The 20,356-nt window shown below is 41.0% G+C and overlaps 1 protein-coding gene across 1 annotated transcript in view; it reads right to left on the reverse strand.

Moving 5' to 3' along the window:
* The window catches only part of shank1 (SH3 and multiple ankyrin repeat domains 1), a 102,124-nt gene extending 88,991 nt beyond the window's left edge, over positions 1 to 13,133 (reverse strand). Inside the window, exon 1 of the mRNA XM_080905516.1 lies at positions 12,839 to 13,133. The gene's annotated coding sequence lies outside the window, so the exon portion shown is untranslated. The remainder of the gene's footprint in view (positions 1 to 12,838) is intronic.
* Between the last annotated feature and the right edge of the window lie 7,223 nt (positions 13,134 to 20,356).

The raw sequence follows: 20,356 nt of genomic DNA on the forward strand, positions 1-20,356 counted from the left end.
ATAATACAATAAGCAAAATTTGGGCTTTTGTTTTGTTACATTTGTTTCAGTTCTGTTATCCAGTGTGTGGTCCTGCCCCTTGCTGATACTCTAACTGAGGGGGGAATATCTTCTTTAGACTTCAGATGATCACTTACATGTTAGTGTGTCACTAAAATTAATAAAGAAAATGTATTTTTTGCTTTAGATATTTTAAACATTTTAGTTAAAGTATTTACTTTGGTAGCACAGTCTACTTTAAAATCAACTTTAAGAGCTAAAAGAGAGAGAAAAGTAGCTAAATTGTTTGATTAAACAATTTACAAAAAAATAAAACTAAAATCTTTTCCACCACTTTACCACTTCTCGTATTGTCTGGAGTTTGTGTGTCCAGCAGTACGTCCGCCTTCACTGACTTTATCTCATTGCAAATGGAGCTGATTTTGTTTTGGAGCTGCAGCATCAGCATCATTTTCTTCCATGGAGCTGAAGGGCTTTACTCTGCTTGATGGGGCTTCTTTATATCTGAAGTGGAGGCAAATGTCCCCAGAATGAGCTGAACTTCCCCTTCCGTTTAATATTGGATGCTTCCAAAAAGCGACATTCATAGAGCTCTTTTTCTTCTGATAGTTTTGTTCAGCTCTTGATAGATGCTGAGCAAATATGATCATTATCTTTACAGGATGACTGCTGAAAAACAGATGCTGACTTTGTTCCTTTGTGCAATAATGCTCCAGTTAAAATATTTTTGCAAAGCCAGAAAACCTCCGCTCCAGGTACACAGACTATTAAAAGACACCTGTTTTTGATGTCTCATGTGCACGATGAACTTACTTTATGTGGACACCCACCATCGCCTCTCTGCCCCAACGAATGTGCTATAAACTTGTGATGTGATCATTTAGTTCCAAAGGACACGAAAAAGCAAAAACTCTCAGCCTGAGCCCCCACAGCATGATTTAACTAACCAATGGGTGACGTGTTGGGGGGCTGTAGCCATCAGAATCAGGATATATTCCACTATCTAATGGCTAAGGATCAGGAGAGACACGGAAACACTGTGAATATCTCGATTCAAGGTGTTCACATAGTTATTTATTTGAACTGCAAATTTCTAGCATTGCATTACTGGTTACAAGAAAAGATAATTTGACTACTTTAATGAGCTACTTTGTTGTGCATTTCTTTTAAATTGTAGCATTTGCTGTCGTGATGCAAAAGATGTGAATACTTTTTCCACAGCTTTTCAAACAGCTCATCTGTGAGCATCTTTATCTAAACTCTCTCTAGCTTCTTTGGCTTGTATTTTCTAACAAAGCCCCTCTCCTCTTTTAAAAAACAACAGTTCCACATCCTTGCCCTTCACTTTGATGATTCACTGGAATTTGGTGACTTTTGATGTGGTCTTGTGTGCTTTTTGTTTTCTGGCTTGAAAGTGACAGATAGGTAACAAAAGCAGAATGACTTTGAGCCACAGATTCAATCTGAATTCATAAGCTCCAGCTAAAGAGGAAGGAAACCATCACATATCAGCTGCTGTATAGACTGCATCCCCTTTGCCCCTTTCCATATGCCCTCTCTTGTCTACTTTCACTTTCCTCCTATAGCTTGCACTAACAGCTATCTAATCGTCAGTGACACGTCTTTTTGCCCACTCGCCTCCTCTGATGAAACACCTTAAGTGCAGAGATCACAGGAGAATATTTGTTGAATATGTCCAAGTATGTCCCCTCTGTCAGCTAAGCTGTGTGATGTCCAGGCGAGCTGCCACAGTGTACTGTATCCCATATATCACCTCCCATTCACGCTGCCACAGCCCCCTGCCACTGTTACTATAAATACAACCAGCTGTGTTTCCATTATTAATGCAACAAGACGCCCAAGCCTTCCCCGGCCTGCACAACGCCGATTCATCATCTCTCATAAACTTTAAAACACCCACTGCTGCCTACTGCTGGTGCAAACGAACACACAGCGAGCAGGTGCATGGTGCACGCACACACACCAACTCACACTTCTCTCCATGACAAGTTCACTGTTGAAGGAGGAGGCAGGCAGAGAGAGAAAATCAGGATGAAAACCAAAAATAACACATTGCATCTTGATGACAGACCGGTTGCAATTGGACTGTAATGAGATATGGAAGCAGAGGGCTGCCGCTCAGCGGAGGTGAATTGAATTAGACTCTATTCTTTCTTGCAGTAACAAATTGAGATACGGTAATGTAGTTTAAAGGAGGTTACATAGGCAGAAGAAATTAAGCTTTGTTTTTCAAATGCCATAGTTTATCACTACAGTCAAACAAGAAAAGCCAAGCTATAGCTAGCTGAAGGTTTCACGAGGTCTGTCCCAAAGAATGTCTAAATAACGAGCATGTTCACCTATCACTACCCAGCACGGGTCAGATAGCGACATTACCTGTTTATAGGGGCCAATGAGACGATAGCTTAGAACAAATAGGGCCCGGTGACACTCAAGGGGTTTTTTTGTACTTTGCTTCATGTCTTTGGGGTCAAGATAAAAGATTAATTTTGGACTTTTTAACAACAATCACATCTGTTGCCGCAGTCATAAAAGATGTGAAATAGTCACGAAAAAATAAATGAAACTGTTTGTAATCCTGGACAAAAATGGTCATGATTTTTTCAGCCAGTTAGCATAATTGTGGGCATCACCATGGCAACCAAGAAAACAGATCTTTAAAAGAAGTATTTGGCTTTTTTAACCAAACCATTATCTATTTGTAAACCTAACACAGCAATTTTAACGTCTAAATCTAAGCCGAACCTTAAGATATACCTTAACCCCAGAGTAAAAGTTTTAATGCTTAGTCTTAATCAACTGACACAATTCTACTTAATAAATTTGAAAAAATATTGAATCGAGTAAGAAAAAAATGTTGTGTCTGATTTGAACTTGGGTATCTGGAAGGAGCAAAGAAATGATTCTCACCTACTCCTCTAAACATGAACTTTTTTATAAGTTAAAGGTCAAAAATATCATTTCAAGGTTTGTAGCTTGCGGACCCCAATGCAGACTTCTGAAAAAGGATTCATATTAATAATAGTAATGGAAAAGACTGCTAATTTAGTAACAACTAACTAAAATTTAACAGCGCAAGCACACATGAGAAAGAACATTGTATGACTCAAGAAAGAACTAAGACAAACCGAAGCTTTAAATTAGACGCAGGGCTATCAGGGAGACTGGAAACACCAGGGTAAGGAGACATAGCTGAAACTAATCAAGTCAATAACAAAGGAGGTAAAAGTAAAAGCAAGGCACAAGCTAAAGATGGTTAACAAAGTAAAATAGAAAGTAACTTCAAAGGGAACCTGATAACTTGACAACAAGGTCCAAGATGACACCTCAGAAACTGATTAAACTAAAAGGGATAGTATTCTCAATACTAAAGAAAACCAGATAACAGAAGTAGCAAGAACTAAAAGCTAATCGGAGCGTAGAGATTAAACAGAAAATAGCTGCAATAAGCACAAGCATAGAAAGAACCCTTACTGTAATTATAGAAATAAAGAAAATCTCAAAAGTTGAACTAAGAAGTCCGAACAGAAAACTTATAATAATTCAACAAAACCCACAGAGCACAGCATTTCATGTATAAATGGCAGTATGCATGTGAGATCACACAGATTTAAAAAATGACATTAAAAATAATGAAACGTTTGTGTTCAGAAACACAAATCAGTAGATCAAAGGTTGTGGGCATTTCACATGCACTGTAAGATTGAATTGGTCTTAGTTATCATTTGGAAACAAGCACCATCAGGTTGGTACTCTGTATATAAATAGTTAACAGACTGGTGTTTAAATAGCTTGAACAGTCAAAGCACATTCACTGTACATGAGCTGGAAAAAATCAGCCTGTAAGCAAAATAATAGGATACTAATTTAGTTTTTTCTTCAGACTTACAATTAACAACACATTTGCTAACATGAAATCTGGGCTTTTGTCTTCATGACAAGTTCAGTGATGAAGTAGCAAGCATACATAGAGGGAGAACCATCATTAAAACCAAAAATAACACATTGCATCTTGATGACAGCTCAGTTATAGTTTGACTTTAATAAGATATGGAAGCAGAGGGCCTCCGCTCAGTGGAGGTGAATTAAATTGGGCTTTATTCTTTGTTCCTCAGATTCAGTAACAAATTGAGATACAGTAAGAGGCAGAAGAGATTAAGTGGTTTTTTAATGTCATGTAGAAAATGCAGAGTCAAAAGCTAAACTATGGACAGCTGCGGGTGCTACCACAACAGAGACACGCTGGAACTGAACCAAAGCACCTTTCAATCACAAGGAGCAAACCTGACACCAGCTGAAGCTTGCACAAAGCATCAAGTGACACACAATGACAGCAATGTCAGTGGACATCTCAGCAACACCACAGAGGTCCTGGACTGAGCTGACAAGTTATGCTGCATTTATTCCAGCATAAGGACACTAACGACTGTCTAAAACATCATGAAACAATCCAAAATCTGCCAAACAAGACCACCTGTTGTTCAAAAATGGCTTGACGTCAACAAATGCCAGCATTTGCCTGCTTCCGCTTACACATTTTACTCTGTGGTTAAAGCAGGCCTCTCACAGAGAGGAGAACATGAAGTACTCATTGTGGCTGGAAACACTTCTGAATGCTGCTCACGAGCCTATGAATCTGCAGGGAGACTAAAATTGGGATTTCCAGCAAAAACACAGACGTGTTTTTGTGTTTGAACTCATCTGAGATCAAAGAAAGAATCAAAATAGATTTTTTTCTGGAGATTTTTTATTATCCTTAACATTTTTCGGTTGTTAAAACACATGTAAAATATAAATGACTGTTTGGAAAAGTCAAATCAATCATTACTATGAAAAAAAATCCCATCCACTGGCATTTCAAGTGGAGCTACTATGCTTCTCCTTCTTCTCTGTCATCCATATGTAAAGTTCTGACAGTGAAGTTTTATATTAAAGATGTTTGAAGTTTAAACTACAAATTACAACTACTCCATATGAGCCAAAAGTTCAGTCATCAGACTGCTCTAAATGATTTATTTAAGCCCTTTTTTTCTACTCTTGGTTCCGAATGATGTCAGTGAGAAAGGATATCCCTAATATGGTTGTTATTTACAAGCGACAGCCAATCAGAAGTAAGCTGTCCTAAAAGGAAGAAGAACAGAACTAAAACAGCTTGTTTCAGACAATATTAAAAGTCTGTATCAAAGCTCAGAATCAGGTAAGTTAGCATTTTTTTTCAACTGTTAATCAAGCAAAGCTACTCAAAGTCTAAGAAATAAAAATATGGAGGTGGATATGGGCATTAATTTTCTGTATTGTTGTAGCTGCCAATCCCTGAGCTCGTATTTACCGCCTAAAAGCTGATACAAACAGTGCCTTCAAGTAGGAGGCTCATCTGCTGTCTTTCCCACAGGATCTAAATGCAGCATTACACCCTCCGGCTGATGCTTACACCGCTGCCTTCAGCTTTGTGCACAAATACACAAACACACAAATTACACCCCACCCTACACTCTGATCATCATCCTGGGCCAGCATTGCTCCACTGCCGCCATGCATTCACTGCTGCTGCTGCTAAATATAGCAACCCCACTTTGATGATGCAGTGGTTACTGTTGGGAGAGCTCAAAAAGCTTCCCCCCCCACCCCCCCACCCCACCCCAGCCCATGCTTCTCAGTGGTGCAATTAGCTGTAATAAACTGAGAGTGAATTGATGATGCATGGAGGAGTCTGGTCAAAGCCCTCCACCCTCAAACTCCCAAAGAACCTCCCCTCTAATTACCACCAGCTGAGACAAGGTAGGAGAACGTGACAGAGTGAGAAAGAAACATAATATGCAAGACAAATGATAAGCACTTAAGAAAGTGATAACACACCCATCAGCTTTAACTGGACTGTTTTTAGTGCTCCGGCTGGCAGTGCTCCGGCTGGCAGTGTGGAGAAATATTCTAACAACCTTCGTACTGAATGACTTAAATAGTTCTGGTGATCAGTGCCGTTAGATCAAAAATTTCATTTGCCATATGGTTTGGTATAAGATTTAGCACAGCAAAAACTACACAGTGACATTCTCATCAGACTCAACGGTGCTTTGAATAATAAAGTTGAAACCTCCAAAGCTGAAAAATGACTCGAGCAATAGATGTCAAAAACTGCAATTCCTCAACCTGCCACTTGGGGCTTGCTCCAGCGAGCCAATCCCCATTGACATTTATGTTAAAATGACCAACTTTTGTAATGGTGATTTTTTTTCAAATAATAACACTTTTAATTGTATTAAAGGTGAAATATTGAATAATTAGAGGCATGGCCACTTCTAGTGGCAGACGTGTGCCAACTAGGCCGCTACCTTTGTTCCAGGCATCACACGAGCTCATTAGAGGCCACTAACGTTTGTGCTGGTGTAACCTTTTATAACGTTTCTAATGGGACTGTTTAATAAGCGCATGATCAGTTGTACTGGAGCTCATATAAGTTTGATATTTCATTTACCTGGTTGTGTATCGTTTTGACCAAGCTGATAAGTTAGCACTAAACTGTCTCGTTCAAATGTTCACTTTTGGTTTCAAAACCATCCAAGATGACAATGGTCAGTGGCTAGTGGGTGACATCCATTCATCTTTAATGATTCAAATGACCTAATTGTGTCTTTGAACATGCCAAACTGTCATGGCAAACATTGCTCTACCTGCAGAATCCAGCTCATACCTTTAGCTGTAGGACATGGGTGCAGAATTATATTAATCAAATAATAATAATATATCTCGATATGAAATGAGGTTATTTCATATTTGAAAAAATATTAATAATGTCACTGAAATTGAAACATTTTGAATAAAAAAATATTAACTAACAAGCTCCTCAAGCCCAAAAGCAGTTATTACAAGAGTTCCCAAATGTAATCGGTTACACAGCTCCACAAAAAAGAGCCAAATGAACAACCTTGTGTCCTAAGGATATGAGATACTTTGGAGAATTTTGAAATGCATTAGGTGTCCTTGTCACCGGGCCAGACTGAGATTCAAAAAGCTCCCGTGAAAATTGGCTTTCTCACTCACTCTATCAAAACTGAAATTTAAAGAGTAAACAGTGATGTTACTGAATCTGTTCTCTCTGCCACATGAAAGGCGACAGTCATGACGCACGGCGAGGCTGCACCCATCTTAGTCATAGTTGTACTAGCCGGCCTCTTCATTGAAAGCGGTGCCACGTGTGGCAGCCTTCGAAACATGCCAGGAAGGAAGTCCTTTTGCAGGTGAAAATTGAAAAAGAAAAAACAGGTTCACTTTGTCGCAGATATAAGTCTAGTTCTTCAAACTTCACTGCAATTTTCATCCGGGAGCTATAGCTGGTTTGTGCCGTCGGGCCACATGTGTGATGCTCCTAACTTTATAAGATAACACTCGAGCTACAATAATAATGGATTGCATTTATATAGCGCTTTTCGGGACCCCTCAAAGCGCTTTACAATACCACTATTCATTCACTCTCACATTCATACACTGGTGAAGGCAGCTACAGTTGTAGCCACAGCTGCCCTGGGGCAGACTGACAGAAGCGAGGCTGCCATATCACGCCATTGGCCCCTCTGGCCATCACCAGTAGGCGGCAGGTGAAGTGTCATGCACAAGGACACAACAACCGAGACTGTCCGAGCCGGGGCTCGAACCGGCAACCTTCCGATTACAAGACGAACACCCACGAATGCCCCAATAAGCTAAAACTGTTGCCTAGACACAGCTTACATTTTTCTGTCTATAAATGCTGAGACCCACCTAAGCCATTATTAACCCATCACGTTACCATGCCAATGTCTTCCAGGTTCTATAGTTAGCAGAAAGATGGTAGCCATAGATTTCTGTTCACTTTACATTTTGAATATTAACCAAAGCCTCTAAAGCGACACTCACTGCTGACCATGTTCCACCTTCCAATCAAGTGGGAGGTGTTTCATGACAGACAAGCATCAGTTTTTTGCATCACGTCATGTGGAGAAAAATGGACTGTAAGTAATGATAGCACCTCTGTCTCCCAAACACCCTGACAGCCTATTAACACTAGACAGAACCATCACTCTGGTATGATGAAACAGGCGCAGACAGTAAAATGATTAATGGAAAAAGAGACAGAGCGAGTCACCAAGAGATAGGTGGATAGAGGTAAACGACACAGGAAAAGGAAAAAGGAGAGACAAGAGAGGGCAACGCTGAAGTAGGACAGAGCGCAGGGGAGGCCTGTCTGTCCCAGATCAGTCGTTTACATGAGATGGAGAAGGAATGAGTGAGACTGGAGGAAAAACAGAGAGAAAAGAGTGAGAGAGTAAACGACATGGCTAAATCTGGAGTTATGAAATACATCTCGCTCTGAGCAGTGTGGCAAATATTGAAAAGAAAGCCGTGCTGTACTCCCTGCGCTCGGGCAAATAAACCAGGAGAGACTGAAAATAAGAGACACAATCCCTTAGAGGAAACAAAGGCTTTGACAAGATGTCGCCACAACAACAACTGAACACAGGGATAATCAGTCCAAAAGTCACAACATTCATCCTCCTTCTTTCCTTCCCACGCCCCTGTGGATGAAGATTCAGTGCAAACATGGATTGAAATAATCCAATTAATTCCAATTAATCTAGATTTATCTCCGTCAAGGCCTGTTTTGCGGCCATGAGTCAGGTAAGCTCTGCCTTAGTGTACTGATAAATCCTCTTTTTGCCAAGCTTTGTTAAACTGAATGAGTGGCGAGAAGAGATTTTGGTCTCTTGATCCCCAAAGAGGGCTCTGCATGGGTGGAAATGTCAACTGTGCGCTGTGTATACAGTGGAACTAAAGTGCGCCGTTTCACAACACTTTACCAACCAAGAAGGAATTTGTGGTATTTTCCTGCTAACATGAGCTGAATGGCAATTCAGCTGTGAAGGGCATCCGATTGTGCCTGTTTGTTGGACCTTGCTCGCTTTGTGCCAAACAAGATCTGAAGTACAAACGACGTTAATCAACACTCCACAGAGGCGTCGGCCTGTTGAACCACATCGATTAAACTCGGCACCCAGGGAGCCAAAGTAACAGATTTAGATTCAGCCGATCTGGGCCGCATCTCCAAACTTCACTCCCTCAGACTCCTCTTTCTGTGTCACTCAGTGGATTCTGTACCAATATAACCAAACTGAGGACTAGTTAAACAAACTGGTTTCACTCCCTGATGACGAGGCAGAAACAAGAGATAATGGTGTGAACTAGTTCTTACTTTCTACAATCTCAGAAATAAGGGTAGATTTATACAGCACAAGCACCTAAAGGTAGAAACGTATACATATTATGGCCTGATCCCAACTAATTAAATGTGAGACATAGAAGGACAATGTGGAACACTAATAATGCTGAGAGTTAGCCTGACATGTTGATAGATGACTTAACAAATGATAAAGAGATCATGTGAAGCTACAGTTTCTTTTATGCTATGGCCTTTTTTGCACCTGTGTATTTGCTTGTGCTTTTCTTTCAGGTCATCTTGAAAGATGGATTGTCATCTTTGGATTTCAGTAGGAATCACATTTTTGAGCCTCGTTTTTCTTGTGAGGTGAAATATATATATATGGACACATGTTCACACACATATATATATGTAAAGCCAAAATCAAAATATGGGATACTGTGCCAGTATGTGGGACAGGGGAATAAGGGATATAAATGATGTGCACTGCCACATAAAGTGGGACACTTGTGTCCATAATACCTATGGGGGTCATGCAGGTTCTCAAGCAATAAAAAGCACGTTTGCAATTCTCTTAAGGTGTAACATCAGAAAATCAGCTGTGTCCACCAACAGGGAATTAAAATATTAATTTCACTTGTAAATTTTAAGGATTTACTGTTTAGCTGGTTAGCACTGTAACCTCACAGCAAGATGGTTCAGGGTGTGAATACAGGCTGGGGCTTTTCAATGTGGCATTTGCATCCGTGCTCTCTGAGTACTCCAGTTTCCTCCCACAGTTCAGAAAAATGAAAGGTGTTAGGTTAATCAGTGATTTTAAATTGGACACAGGCGTGAATGTGAGTGCGAATGGCTGTCTGGCTCTATGTGTTAACCATCTGATAGACTGGCAACCTGCCCACAGTGTGCATTCACCCATATATGAACAGGTTGGAGGCTGCAGCCTCGTGCAACCCAGAACTGGATTGGGGAAGAAGACAGACGGACAGATGGATGAATGGATGGACGGACAGACGGACGGACGGGCGGAAGGATGGATGATGGATGGACAGATGGATGGATGATGGATGGACAGATGGATGGATGGACAGACGGACAGATGGATGGATGGATGGATGGATGGATGGATGGATGGATGGATGGATGGATGGATGGATGGATGGATGGACAGACGGACGGATGGACGGATGGATGGATGGATGGATGGATGGACAGACGGACAGACGGACAGATGGATGGATGGATGGATGGATGGATGGATGGACAGGTGGATGGATGGACAGACGGACAGGTGGATGGATGGATGGATGGATCTTTAAACCTTGATCTGATTTCTATATCAGGAAGGTGCACATGTTCATGGATAAAGCTTTCGTCAATGGGACTAAAGGAGTTCTACACAAATGTCAGTTAATTTCCAAGTGTTTGAATGAATAAAACACTCAGTTTTATGGTACTCAGTTTTGCACCTTCATTTTTAAAAGTCTGTTATCTTTGTGGAAAAAAGCTGTCACCAGAGGTTCAAAATTCACATCTGTAAGATGCAAACTCAAAGCACCGTGGCAGAATCTGGGATACTGCCCCATTGTACTCCTAAAGGTGCAACAAGGTACTGTATTTTATTTTTAGTGCATAAGAAACCTTTAATGGATAAATAAGACCTAGCTTGTCATATTACAGAGTACTTTAAACTTCAATTGTGAATTTTAACAGTGAATTTTCATCCTTGTATAACTTAAATGGCTACTATTGCATGCTACTGCTGTGGGCAAATAAAAAAGCGAGTGAAATCTTTATAGAGATCTTTATACTTGAAAAATCATTTTCAAGTATCAAGTATTTTTGTGATTTCCTGGCTTTTATAGAAGACTGACCTTCCAAGTTAGTCCTGTAAATGTGATATCTGTAATAACAGATCATCAGACACGGTGAAGAGTTACAGATGCTCATGAAACAAGAGCCTAATGCAGATAGACCATTATAATCACAGCCCTCTCTATGCAGAGACTCCATCGCCTATAAATCTCCCACAGAAAGTGTGGATTCGCCAATTAAATCGGAAACTTATGGCTTTGAATTGTGCCTGTGCAGACTGAAACTTATTACTTTTATATGAGCAAGTGAAGCGTCACTGACACTGATCTATGGAGAGCTGGTAGCGTGCGTTAGTGTGCAATGACTGCTTGACATCAGCATGTGATGAGTGCGTTTGAACTTAGAGCACCACTCAAAGGCAGAGACTGAGTTGTGTATCTGTTCACCAACACTTAACTCAATCCTCACTACAGAAAAGCCCTTCACTGTTATACATCAAGCCAGTCGATACGCTCCTCTAAAACCACAATTAATGCACTGATGGAAATTGATGGAAAGTGAAAATTTCCATTGTCTTGTGGACAAACCACATGCACTAAATAAATTGCACGTGTGACTTTTCATTATCGAGAACTCTTTTGTGTCTTTTCTTATGCAGCTAAAGTTTTGCTTCATTATGTTGAAATCCACCCCGCTGATCTGCACAACACAGAAACAGTTTGCGTGTAACTATGTATACCATGTAGACAGCCGTCACCTTTCTGTGCCGCCGTGTTCAGTAGAGACAAAGGCGTCTATAGATAGACTGAACTCAGTTGGCGAGATAATGACAGGACCAAACCAAACACATGTTCCCTGCTGGCAAGGTGACCCTTTTCTTGTAGAAGCAGTCGCTCAAGTGTGAGGAGAGCAGTTTGACATTAATTTCTGCTGCTGTTTAATTCATGGCAAACCCACTGTGTCCACTCCATCGGTCCACACATTTCTAACGCAAACGCGCATCTGTGTCCACGCTCATCCATGCGTACCGTGCACTACTGCCAGTGTGTCGGGTTATCCAGAGTGGCTTTCTTGGTGATTTTTATGCACTGTTTAGCTTTTTAAATGTGAACACTGAGCAGTGAACTCCTTTGAGCAGCAGATTATCACCAATCGTTGGCATGCATGCAAATCTATGTGGGTGGGATTATCAGTTTGACACAATGATAAATCGAAAAGCTGGCGTATCTCATATTTTTGCCTTTTTTGGAGTAGCTGCACATACATTTACTCATTCCCCAGCTTGTCTTTTCTTATTCTTCCCTCCTCAACAAATGTTTGCTCCTCCAGTTCTGCTTTCTTCTTCTTTTTTTTTGTTCGTCCCCACACTTTTTGCCCTCTTTTCTTTTCTCTCTCTATAAAGCTGTGAAACACTAAACTGGCTATAGCGCTGGCATGAGGAGTAATCCACTGTCAAATACTGCTCTGTTTGCCTTCCCCTGTGTCTGTGCATCCCTCAGCAGATCCTCTAGTTTTCCTGCAACTGCTGCATATTTTCCTTTAAAAGCTGGGACTCTGCATGCACAGACTGCCATGTGGCACAGGAATTAATGTTTCACATCAGTGCAGTAAACTTGAACATGCAAACCTCCTCCCTGCCTCCCACCTCCTGCTACACACACACACACACACACACCCTACAGACTCCACCACCATCTCTCCTCAAAAATAAAATCATACTCTCTCTTTTGCTTTGGCATGCACCCTACTCCATTTCCATGCATGTCAAGAAAAAAAAAAGGAAAAGCAGAAAAAGCCAGAAAACATTCTTACTGTCTTCTACAATCCCTGATGAATTACAGAAATCCCTCCTCTGGAAAAAAGGGGACAGAAGTAGAAAAGAGAGGAAGGAGGGGTAGGGGGAGCCCAGCGGTTGCCAGTTGCAGAGGAATAAGGAGTGAGTAGGGGTGAGCAGGAGGATGTAGTGAAAAGGAAAGAAAAAAAAGAAAAGACAATCACTGCTGCAACAATAAAGACCCTCCTCCTCCTCCACAACCGCCACCAGAACAAGAAATTACAAGGTGTCCGGCGTGCCGCTGTACGCGGAGGTATGGAGCATTATCCTCGGCTCCCAGCTCGTCCTCCAGCAGCGGCAGCAGCTCTGTAGTAACACTTCTCTCTCTTTGGTCCGGCAATCTCCCCATGCCTCGCTCACTATCCTCCCCTCCTCCCTCCCTCCTCTCAGCTTGTTCACAGTGCCCCCCGCTCCCTCTCGCTCCTCTCTCTCCTTCTACTGGTTGGCTGGCTGCTCTCCCTCGCCCCCCTCCCTCCCTTACCTCGCCGTCTCTCTGTCTCTCTCCATCCCTCCTTCTCTCTCTCCTCCATCATTACCCGGATACAAGGCATACCCCTCCCTCCTTACATCGGTCTCTCCTCTTTCTCTCTCTCCCTCTCTCTGTCTTTGATGTTTTGGAGTTAGACTCTTAGCTGTGAAAAGAATCTGCTTCTCTTCTCTCTCTCTCTCTCTCTCTCTCTCTCTCTCTCTCTCTCTCTCTCTCTCCGTCTCTCTGAAAGCACCACAGAACAGAGAAAGAAGTGGGATCCACCCAACAGTGCAGAGATACATACACCAAACACTCATGCACACAGATGCAGAAAGGATTATCTAAAAATCACCGTGCAATATCAGCAACAAAACCACACACATCAATTAGAGCCACAATTTTCATTTATTTCCTTCCATAATCTGATAGTTTATCCAAATCAAAGATGCAGAACAGTGCACTGTGCAGCAGTTATCTCACACACAGACATATGAATAAAGAATGAAAGAGATGTCTAAAACAGGACGAGGGAAGCCACTGCTGCAATGCTTATTACCATACATAGAGAGGGGGTGAAGAGGACCGTGGGTGGAGAAGGAGCTTTCTACTGATGAGCTGAATTGAATAGCAAGTAGAAACCAGTTCCATTATGCCAATTGGATTTCAATAGATGGGTACTGGGGTAGCACTGGGATCTCCTACTCCTCCTCTCCAGTGTGATCAGCGTAAACTCTGGCCTGCTGGCTTGTCTGGTACTTGTTTAATCAGGTTCGCTTGTACCTCCCAGAACCAAAGAATTACCAAGAAAACATGTTTGTTTTCTGTTGATTTTGGTGTGCGGGACTCTGAAATATGAAATATGAAGTGAAATATGTGAAATATTAACTAAGTACACCGAATTCAAAGTGCAGGGTGGAAAAAACCTTTTTGGCATCTGGTCTTGGTGTGGATTTGTATTGCCTTTTTGATTTAATGTTGCCTGATTTGCTGTATATTTGACATTTTATTGTATTTTACGATACGGGTTTGATTTTCCTGAAATAGTTGATTCTGCACATCCTTTAAGTCAGATATAGCAGTAGCATGTTTCCATCCATTTTTTACTTATCCATTCAGGGTTTGGGCGACTGGAGCCTATTCTAGTATGAGAGGCAGGGTACTCTCAAAGACTTTACAGTTACTTTTTTATTTATCTTTATTTACTTTACTATAACTAATTTTACAATTAGCTTTTATTCTAGTATTTAGTATTTATTTATTTATTGTCATTGTCAAGAACAATGAAATTGCGTTTGGGGCTTCCATACAACCCAAAAAAAAAGAAGAAAATAATAAATACCCCTTAAAACCCAAGTGTACATATTTAACCCAGTGTGACTCCAATGCAATAAGACAATCCTTAGCAATAATGTTCGTAGAAATTCAGACAAAGACCTGAGAAACATGACAAAATACAACAATGCAACCCATTCAATATTATTGTACTGTGAGATTTGATATCAGATATGATAGTTATCTATTTAAGAAAGGGGGGGGGGGGGGGGGGGGCAGGAGGGGGAAGAATTTTATTCATGTCAGTAGTTACACCTTTAAGTAATGGATTAGACCTCCGTTTGCCTGCTTAAAGATGCTCTGTTGGACTGAGATCTGATGATCACCCCTCTGGTGCTCACTGTAATGCTCAAGAAAACAGTTTGAGATTATCTGAGCTCTGTGTCATGGCACATTATCTGGCTCGAAGTAGCCATCAGAAGATGGGTACACTGTGGTCATAAAGGGATGGACATAGTCAGCGACAATACTTGAGTAGATAAATCAATGGTATGGGGCCCAAAGTGTGTCAAGGAAATATCCTGAACATCATTACAGTACCACAGCCTGAACTACTAACACAAGGCAGATGGATCCATTTTTTCATGTTGTTTATGCTAAATTCTAACTCTCCCAGCAGAAATCAAAACTCCTCAGACCAGCCAATGTTTCTGATGAACAGTTTAGCCATTCTCCTCTGAGCTCTGGCATCAACGAGGCATTTTCACCCAGAGAACTGCCTGCTTACTGGGTATTTTCTCTTTTTCAGACCATTATCTGTATACCCTAGAGATGGTTTATGGAAAATCCCAGTAGATCAGCAGTTTATGAAATACTCAGAGCCATCTGGCACCAAGAACCATGCCATGTTCAAAGCCACTTAAATCATCTTTCTTCCCCGTTCTGATGCTGGGTTTGAACTTCAGCAGGTCGTCTTGACCAAGTCTGCAGGCCTAAAGGGCTTCAGCATCTGCCGTGTGATTGGTTGATCAAATATCTGTGCTAATGAGCAACTGAAAAGGTGTCCCTAATAAAGAGGCCAGTGATTGTATTTTATCCAGCGACGAAAGCGTATTGATTACTGTTCATTTCATTCTAGTTTCTTTGCTTTATTTAATCTGTCCTTATTTTTAATGCTATTTTAAATTGAATTGTATTTATTTAACTGGTCTTTTCATTTTTAACTGCTTATCATTGCATATTATTTGCTTTGTTCTTGCGCTGTCTTTTCAGGCTTGTCATTCTTCAGAACTTTGTATTGCACTAATATGCATACAAGGTGCAATGCAAATGTGATTCACTGGCTGATTGCTAAAGAAATAACATTTTCAGTGAGGCTGTGATTTATGAAACTCCATACTACGGTGCTGTTTTATCTGATAATGCACTATGTCTTTGGTTCTACGCTAACAAAAACCCAGAAGTCCAGTAAAACTCCTCAGACTGTCTCTGATTCAGATGGCCTGCACTCTAATATGGCAAAGACACACACACACATTTCGTGATTCACACTGTTAACATGAGTGAAGCTGATGCTGTGTTATGGATTCATATTACAGGCATGATCACGCAGTCTGTGCTGTAACTCAAAGGTTACAGAGACAGGAAAATCCTGACATCTCAGCTCTTTAAAGCGGGTTTAATAATAATAAATATCAGCAGCATTCACTGTATTTTGCCTCACCGACATGACATCCATTAGCTCCGAGGCTGTGCATTCAGAAATGGATGCGAATGAATCTGCACACAGGGAGGCCTGTCCACCTCTTCACTTAGTCAGTGACTCATGCGGAGGTCACTTTCATACACAGTATTACAAGAAATACCATCTGATCTATCAGTTTCAATAAATTGGGTCTGTGCTGAATTTTAAGGCTGCATATGCCTGCCTTTGACTGATGAAGCCCAGGGGCTTTTCTCATTTCTTTATTTTATGCCCCCTTGGCTGTTCCGTCCTCCTGTTGCGTGAACTGAAATCAATCTTAGTGCGCCATCTTGAAGGATGTCTCAATTCTCGAAAATGCATTTGGACGGAAGAGGAGACTGGGGGCTTGAGAGGAGCTGTGACTGAGGATGCTGGTGTATCTTGAAGGAATGAGGCATGACGATGTTGTATAAAAATGTAAATTTTATGAGGTAAACATTATTCTTTAGAAATTTTCATCAGGCTATTGCAAAGAGGGTTAATTAATTTAACCTAAATTGATCTAGGTTAGAGTTAACCTAGGTTAGTGTTAGATTACAATCAATCAATTGATTATAGAGAATCCTGTTATGTTAAAAAGCACACCTGTCCACAGAATCCATTTCTTCCATTCCAACCTCTTCACCACCAAAGAGCTGTCAAAGGACAAGATTAGACCTGCACAAGGCTGGAATGGGCTACAAGACCATCAGCGAGACGCTTGATGGCAAGAAGGTGCCAACTGTTGGTGCGATTATTCAGAAAGAACTGAGCTATTTGGTATCAACTTGACGCGCCGTGTCTGGGGAAGAGAAATGCTGAGCATCACCCAAAGAATTTCATCCCCATAGTCAAGGAAAGAGGTGGAAGCATCGTGCTTTGGAACAGTTTTTCTGCTAAGGGTACGGGAAGCCTTCAAGGCATTGAGGCACCAATCAGCGGGACCATGTGACGTAAAGTTTTGGAAGAGAACCTCCTTATGTCAGCAAAGACATGAAGATGAATCGTGAAGGGGTAGTCCAGCATTACTATGACCGAAAAAATACATTATGGTCATGAAATGGTCTAGCCATCCTACAGATCTCAAACCTACAGAAAATCTGCAGAGGGAGCCGAAGCTTAAAGTTCTCAAGCAGCAACCAAGAAACCTAAAGGATTTAGAGAGTTTCTGTAAAGATGCATGAGCCAAAATTCCTCCTGAGATGTGTGCAAACCTGGAGACCAACAACAAGAAATGTCTTACTGCTGTGCTCGCCAACAAGGGTTCTCTGCAGAGCACTAATTCAAAACTGCTTCAAAAACAATCAGTGTCATATTATTTACATTCCAACACTATTGTATTTATGAAACTAAAACAAAGGAGGGCAAAACAGAAAGTTTTGTCCAGATGCAGAAAACCATCATTATTTTAGTTGTTAAGCCCTTTTCATCCCAGGGATATCTGTATGTTTACTGCAGCTAAAGAGTATTGGTCACTTCCAGCACAGGTTAGTGTTGTAAAGGAGTCAAGCCAAACTACCAAAGTAGTTTTTTTTTTCATTGCCTAAATATAACCGACAAGTGGAAGTGAAAGTAAAAAAGCAAGACGGCGCAAAGTACAAAGATCCTCCCAGATCCTCCTTCCTTCCCATCATCTCTCCAATCTTCTACTGTGGACTTTGCATGTCTGATAAATATGGTAATTATCTTTCAGTGACCAAAGTAGCTGCTGTCAGAGAGTTAGACCACTCAGAAAGATTTCTAGCTGACACTTGGGAGATGACAGGAACTGGACAAAGCTACCTTGTATTTAGCTCCATTCACTGGGAAGCGCCGCCTGCTGCACATGTGGCTGAACTGCAGACAATTTCTGCTCAGTGGGATTAACAGGGAAAAGGAAGGGCTCCCATAGATGGGCTCTGATCCTTTGGAGAAGCATTCCTACTCCTGAGGCATGAAAGAGGCTTTGCACAAAGCTGAAATATCAAACACAACTAAGTATCCATTTTATTCATGAGTTTCTTTAGTTATAAAAATGATAAGATGCATGGTGAAACTTTCTGCAGTTCACCACTTGTGTGGTTGGTAACTTTAAAAAGAAACATGGTATCGTTCTTGTCACATTATTTTAAAGCAGGTCTTATTTAAACGCTGCCCAAACACCAATAAGCTCATCTGACCTCAGAAATCATAAAATCTAGTAGTAAAGATAACGCAGCTCCACCACATGTCATAAATACAAATAAAACATGTGAACAGGAAATGAGGATGTGCAAAGTGAAAAAGCAGAAGAGGAGTGCACAGATCGAAGGGTTTGTTTTTTGTTTATCAGCTTCTTGCTACTTCACTGCTGCTGCTGCTGGTGATGATGACGATGGCACCAGTAGTCTACACTCAAATGTAATCCTACAACATCTTCACACAGCCAGCCATTTTGCAGGGCTACAGTTGTCATGCACGTGACAGATTATAATCCCCAGAGTGGTGAACAGAGGGAACATGGCGTCACATGTCTACATGCATGCACACTGAGCATGTGCTGCAGTTTGAGTTTAATAGAGTTGCGACGTACGCATGAGTAAGATGAAAGGGACGCTTCGATGAATAATTAAAAGTGTGGAAACCCTGTGTTAAAATGGCTGGAAAATATTTGATGTGCCACAGAATGGAAGTCTGCTGTATTTTGTATAAGGGAGGAGACAAAGGAAAAAGCAGTGCTGAGCAGCATCTAAGCAGCCGAGAAGTACATTTACAGTTCTACAATACAGAAGGAAGTATTAAGCTACTTACCTTGAAGTCAATCTCCTCCTAAAACACATGTTTTATTGCCCTTTTTATTGCCTTATATGGAGCTTTTTTATTGTTCGTGTATCATTTACAATTTTCTGGTGCATTATCTTTACTGTTCTATTGTTTTGTTGCTTCTGTTAGTATTTATAAATTATACTGACAATTTGTATTTTGCAAATTGGAGTTTTCTTGTACGCCTCTTAGCTTTTTGCTCTCTTTGCATTTTGCTTGTGTGTTTAAGCACTGTATTTGAAGCTATTGTTAACATTAGCTCCCACCGTGGTGCAGCTGGGTCATCATGGAATTGCTGTTCGATCTGGAGCGTTGGTCAGATTTTAGTGTCACTTGCACACAGTGATCGACCTAATAGGTCTTCACCCAAAGTTGTTTGGTGCCTTTTCATTTTCACACCATAACATTCATGCACAGCATTTAGTTTCACTAAAATCCTGCTCCTGATGTGATGAACAACAGATTTTCACTGTTGATGAATTTTTCATGCAGAAAATGGTAAATAAAGAACTTGATGACGACAGTTTGAAATATCTCTTTGTCACGCATGTTGCATGCCACTGTATTCTCCTCTTAGACTCACAAACAGTTAAATACCTACCAAAAATACACGTTTACAATAGATCCATGATAATATGTGTGGTTAGCCAGTGTTTTTCTTATATGCCTGCTGATTTTTGCTAAGCGAGTACTTAAAAACCATCTCCACCTCACCCTCTCGCACATGCGCACGTGCATTTAGAGCCTAATGATGCAATCCATGAAAGGGGAAATTTTGCTGATGACATGAATCTGATTCACCCTGTGAAATCATGAATTGATCATTCGATGCAACCAAACCGGTGTGTAAATCTGAGCAGAATAAAAACGTGCATTCAGTTATGACAGCCTGAAAAACTGTCTTTTAATATTAAAATTTGTCAGTTTTCTCCCTTTTTTTGTCTCTTTAACTCCACCGTGTCCTCACTGCCATAACGGATAATCTCTCCCTCTCTCGCTCTCTTTTTTTCTGTCCTCATTATGAGAAAATTGTTATAGTTGGCAACAGAATTAACTGCTCGTCTGCTACCGAGAGCTGGAAAGAAAGAAGTGGGTCATATGTTCAAAGAGAGGAGGGGAAGAAGAGAAGAACGCAAAAGCGTTGGTTGGGTAGGATGAAAGCATAGGTAGAGAGGAAGGAGCTAAAGGCTGAGCACTAAACAGGAGGGTGAACAATGGCCATGAGCTGTGAAATTAACCAGATGAATAAAT

This window comes from Rhamphochromis sp. 'chilingali' (genome assembly GCF_963969265.1).
Source record: "Rhamphochromis sp. 'chilingali' genome assembly, chromosome: 15".
Taxonomy (NCBI): Eukaryota; Metazoa; Chordata; class Actinopteri; order Cichliformes; family Cichlidae; genus Rhamphochromis; species Rhamphochromis sp. 'chilingali'.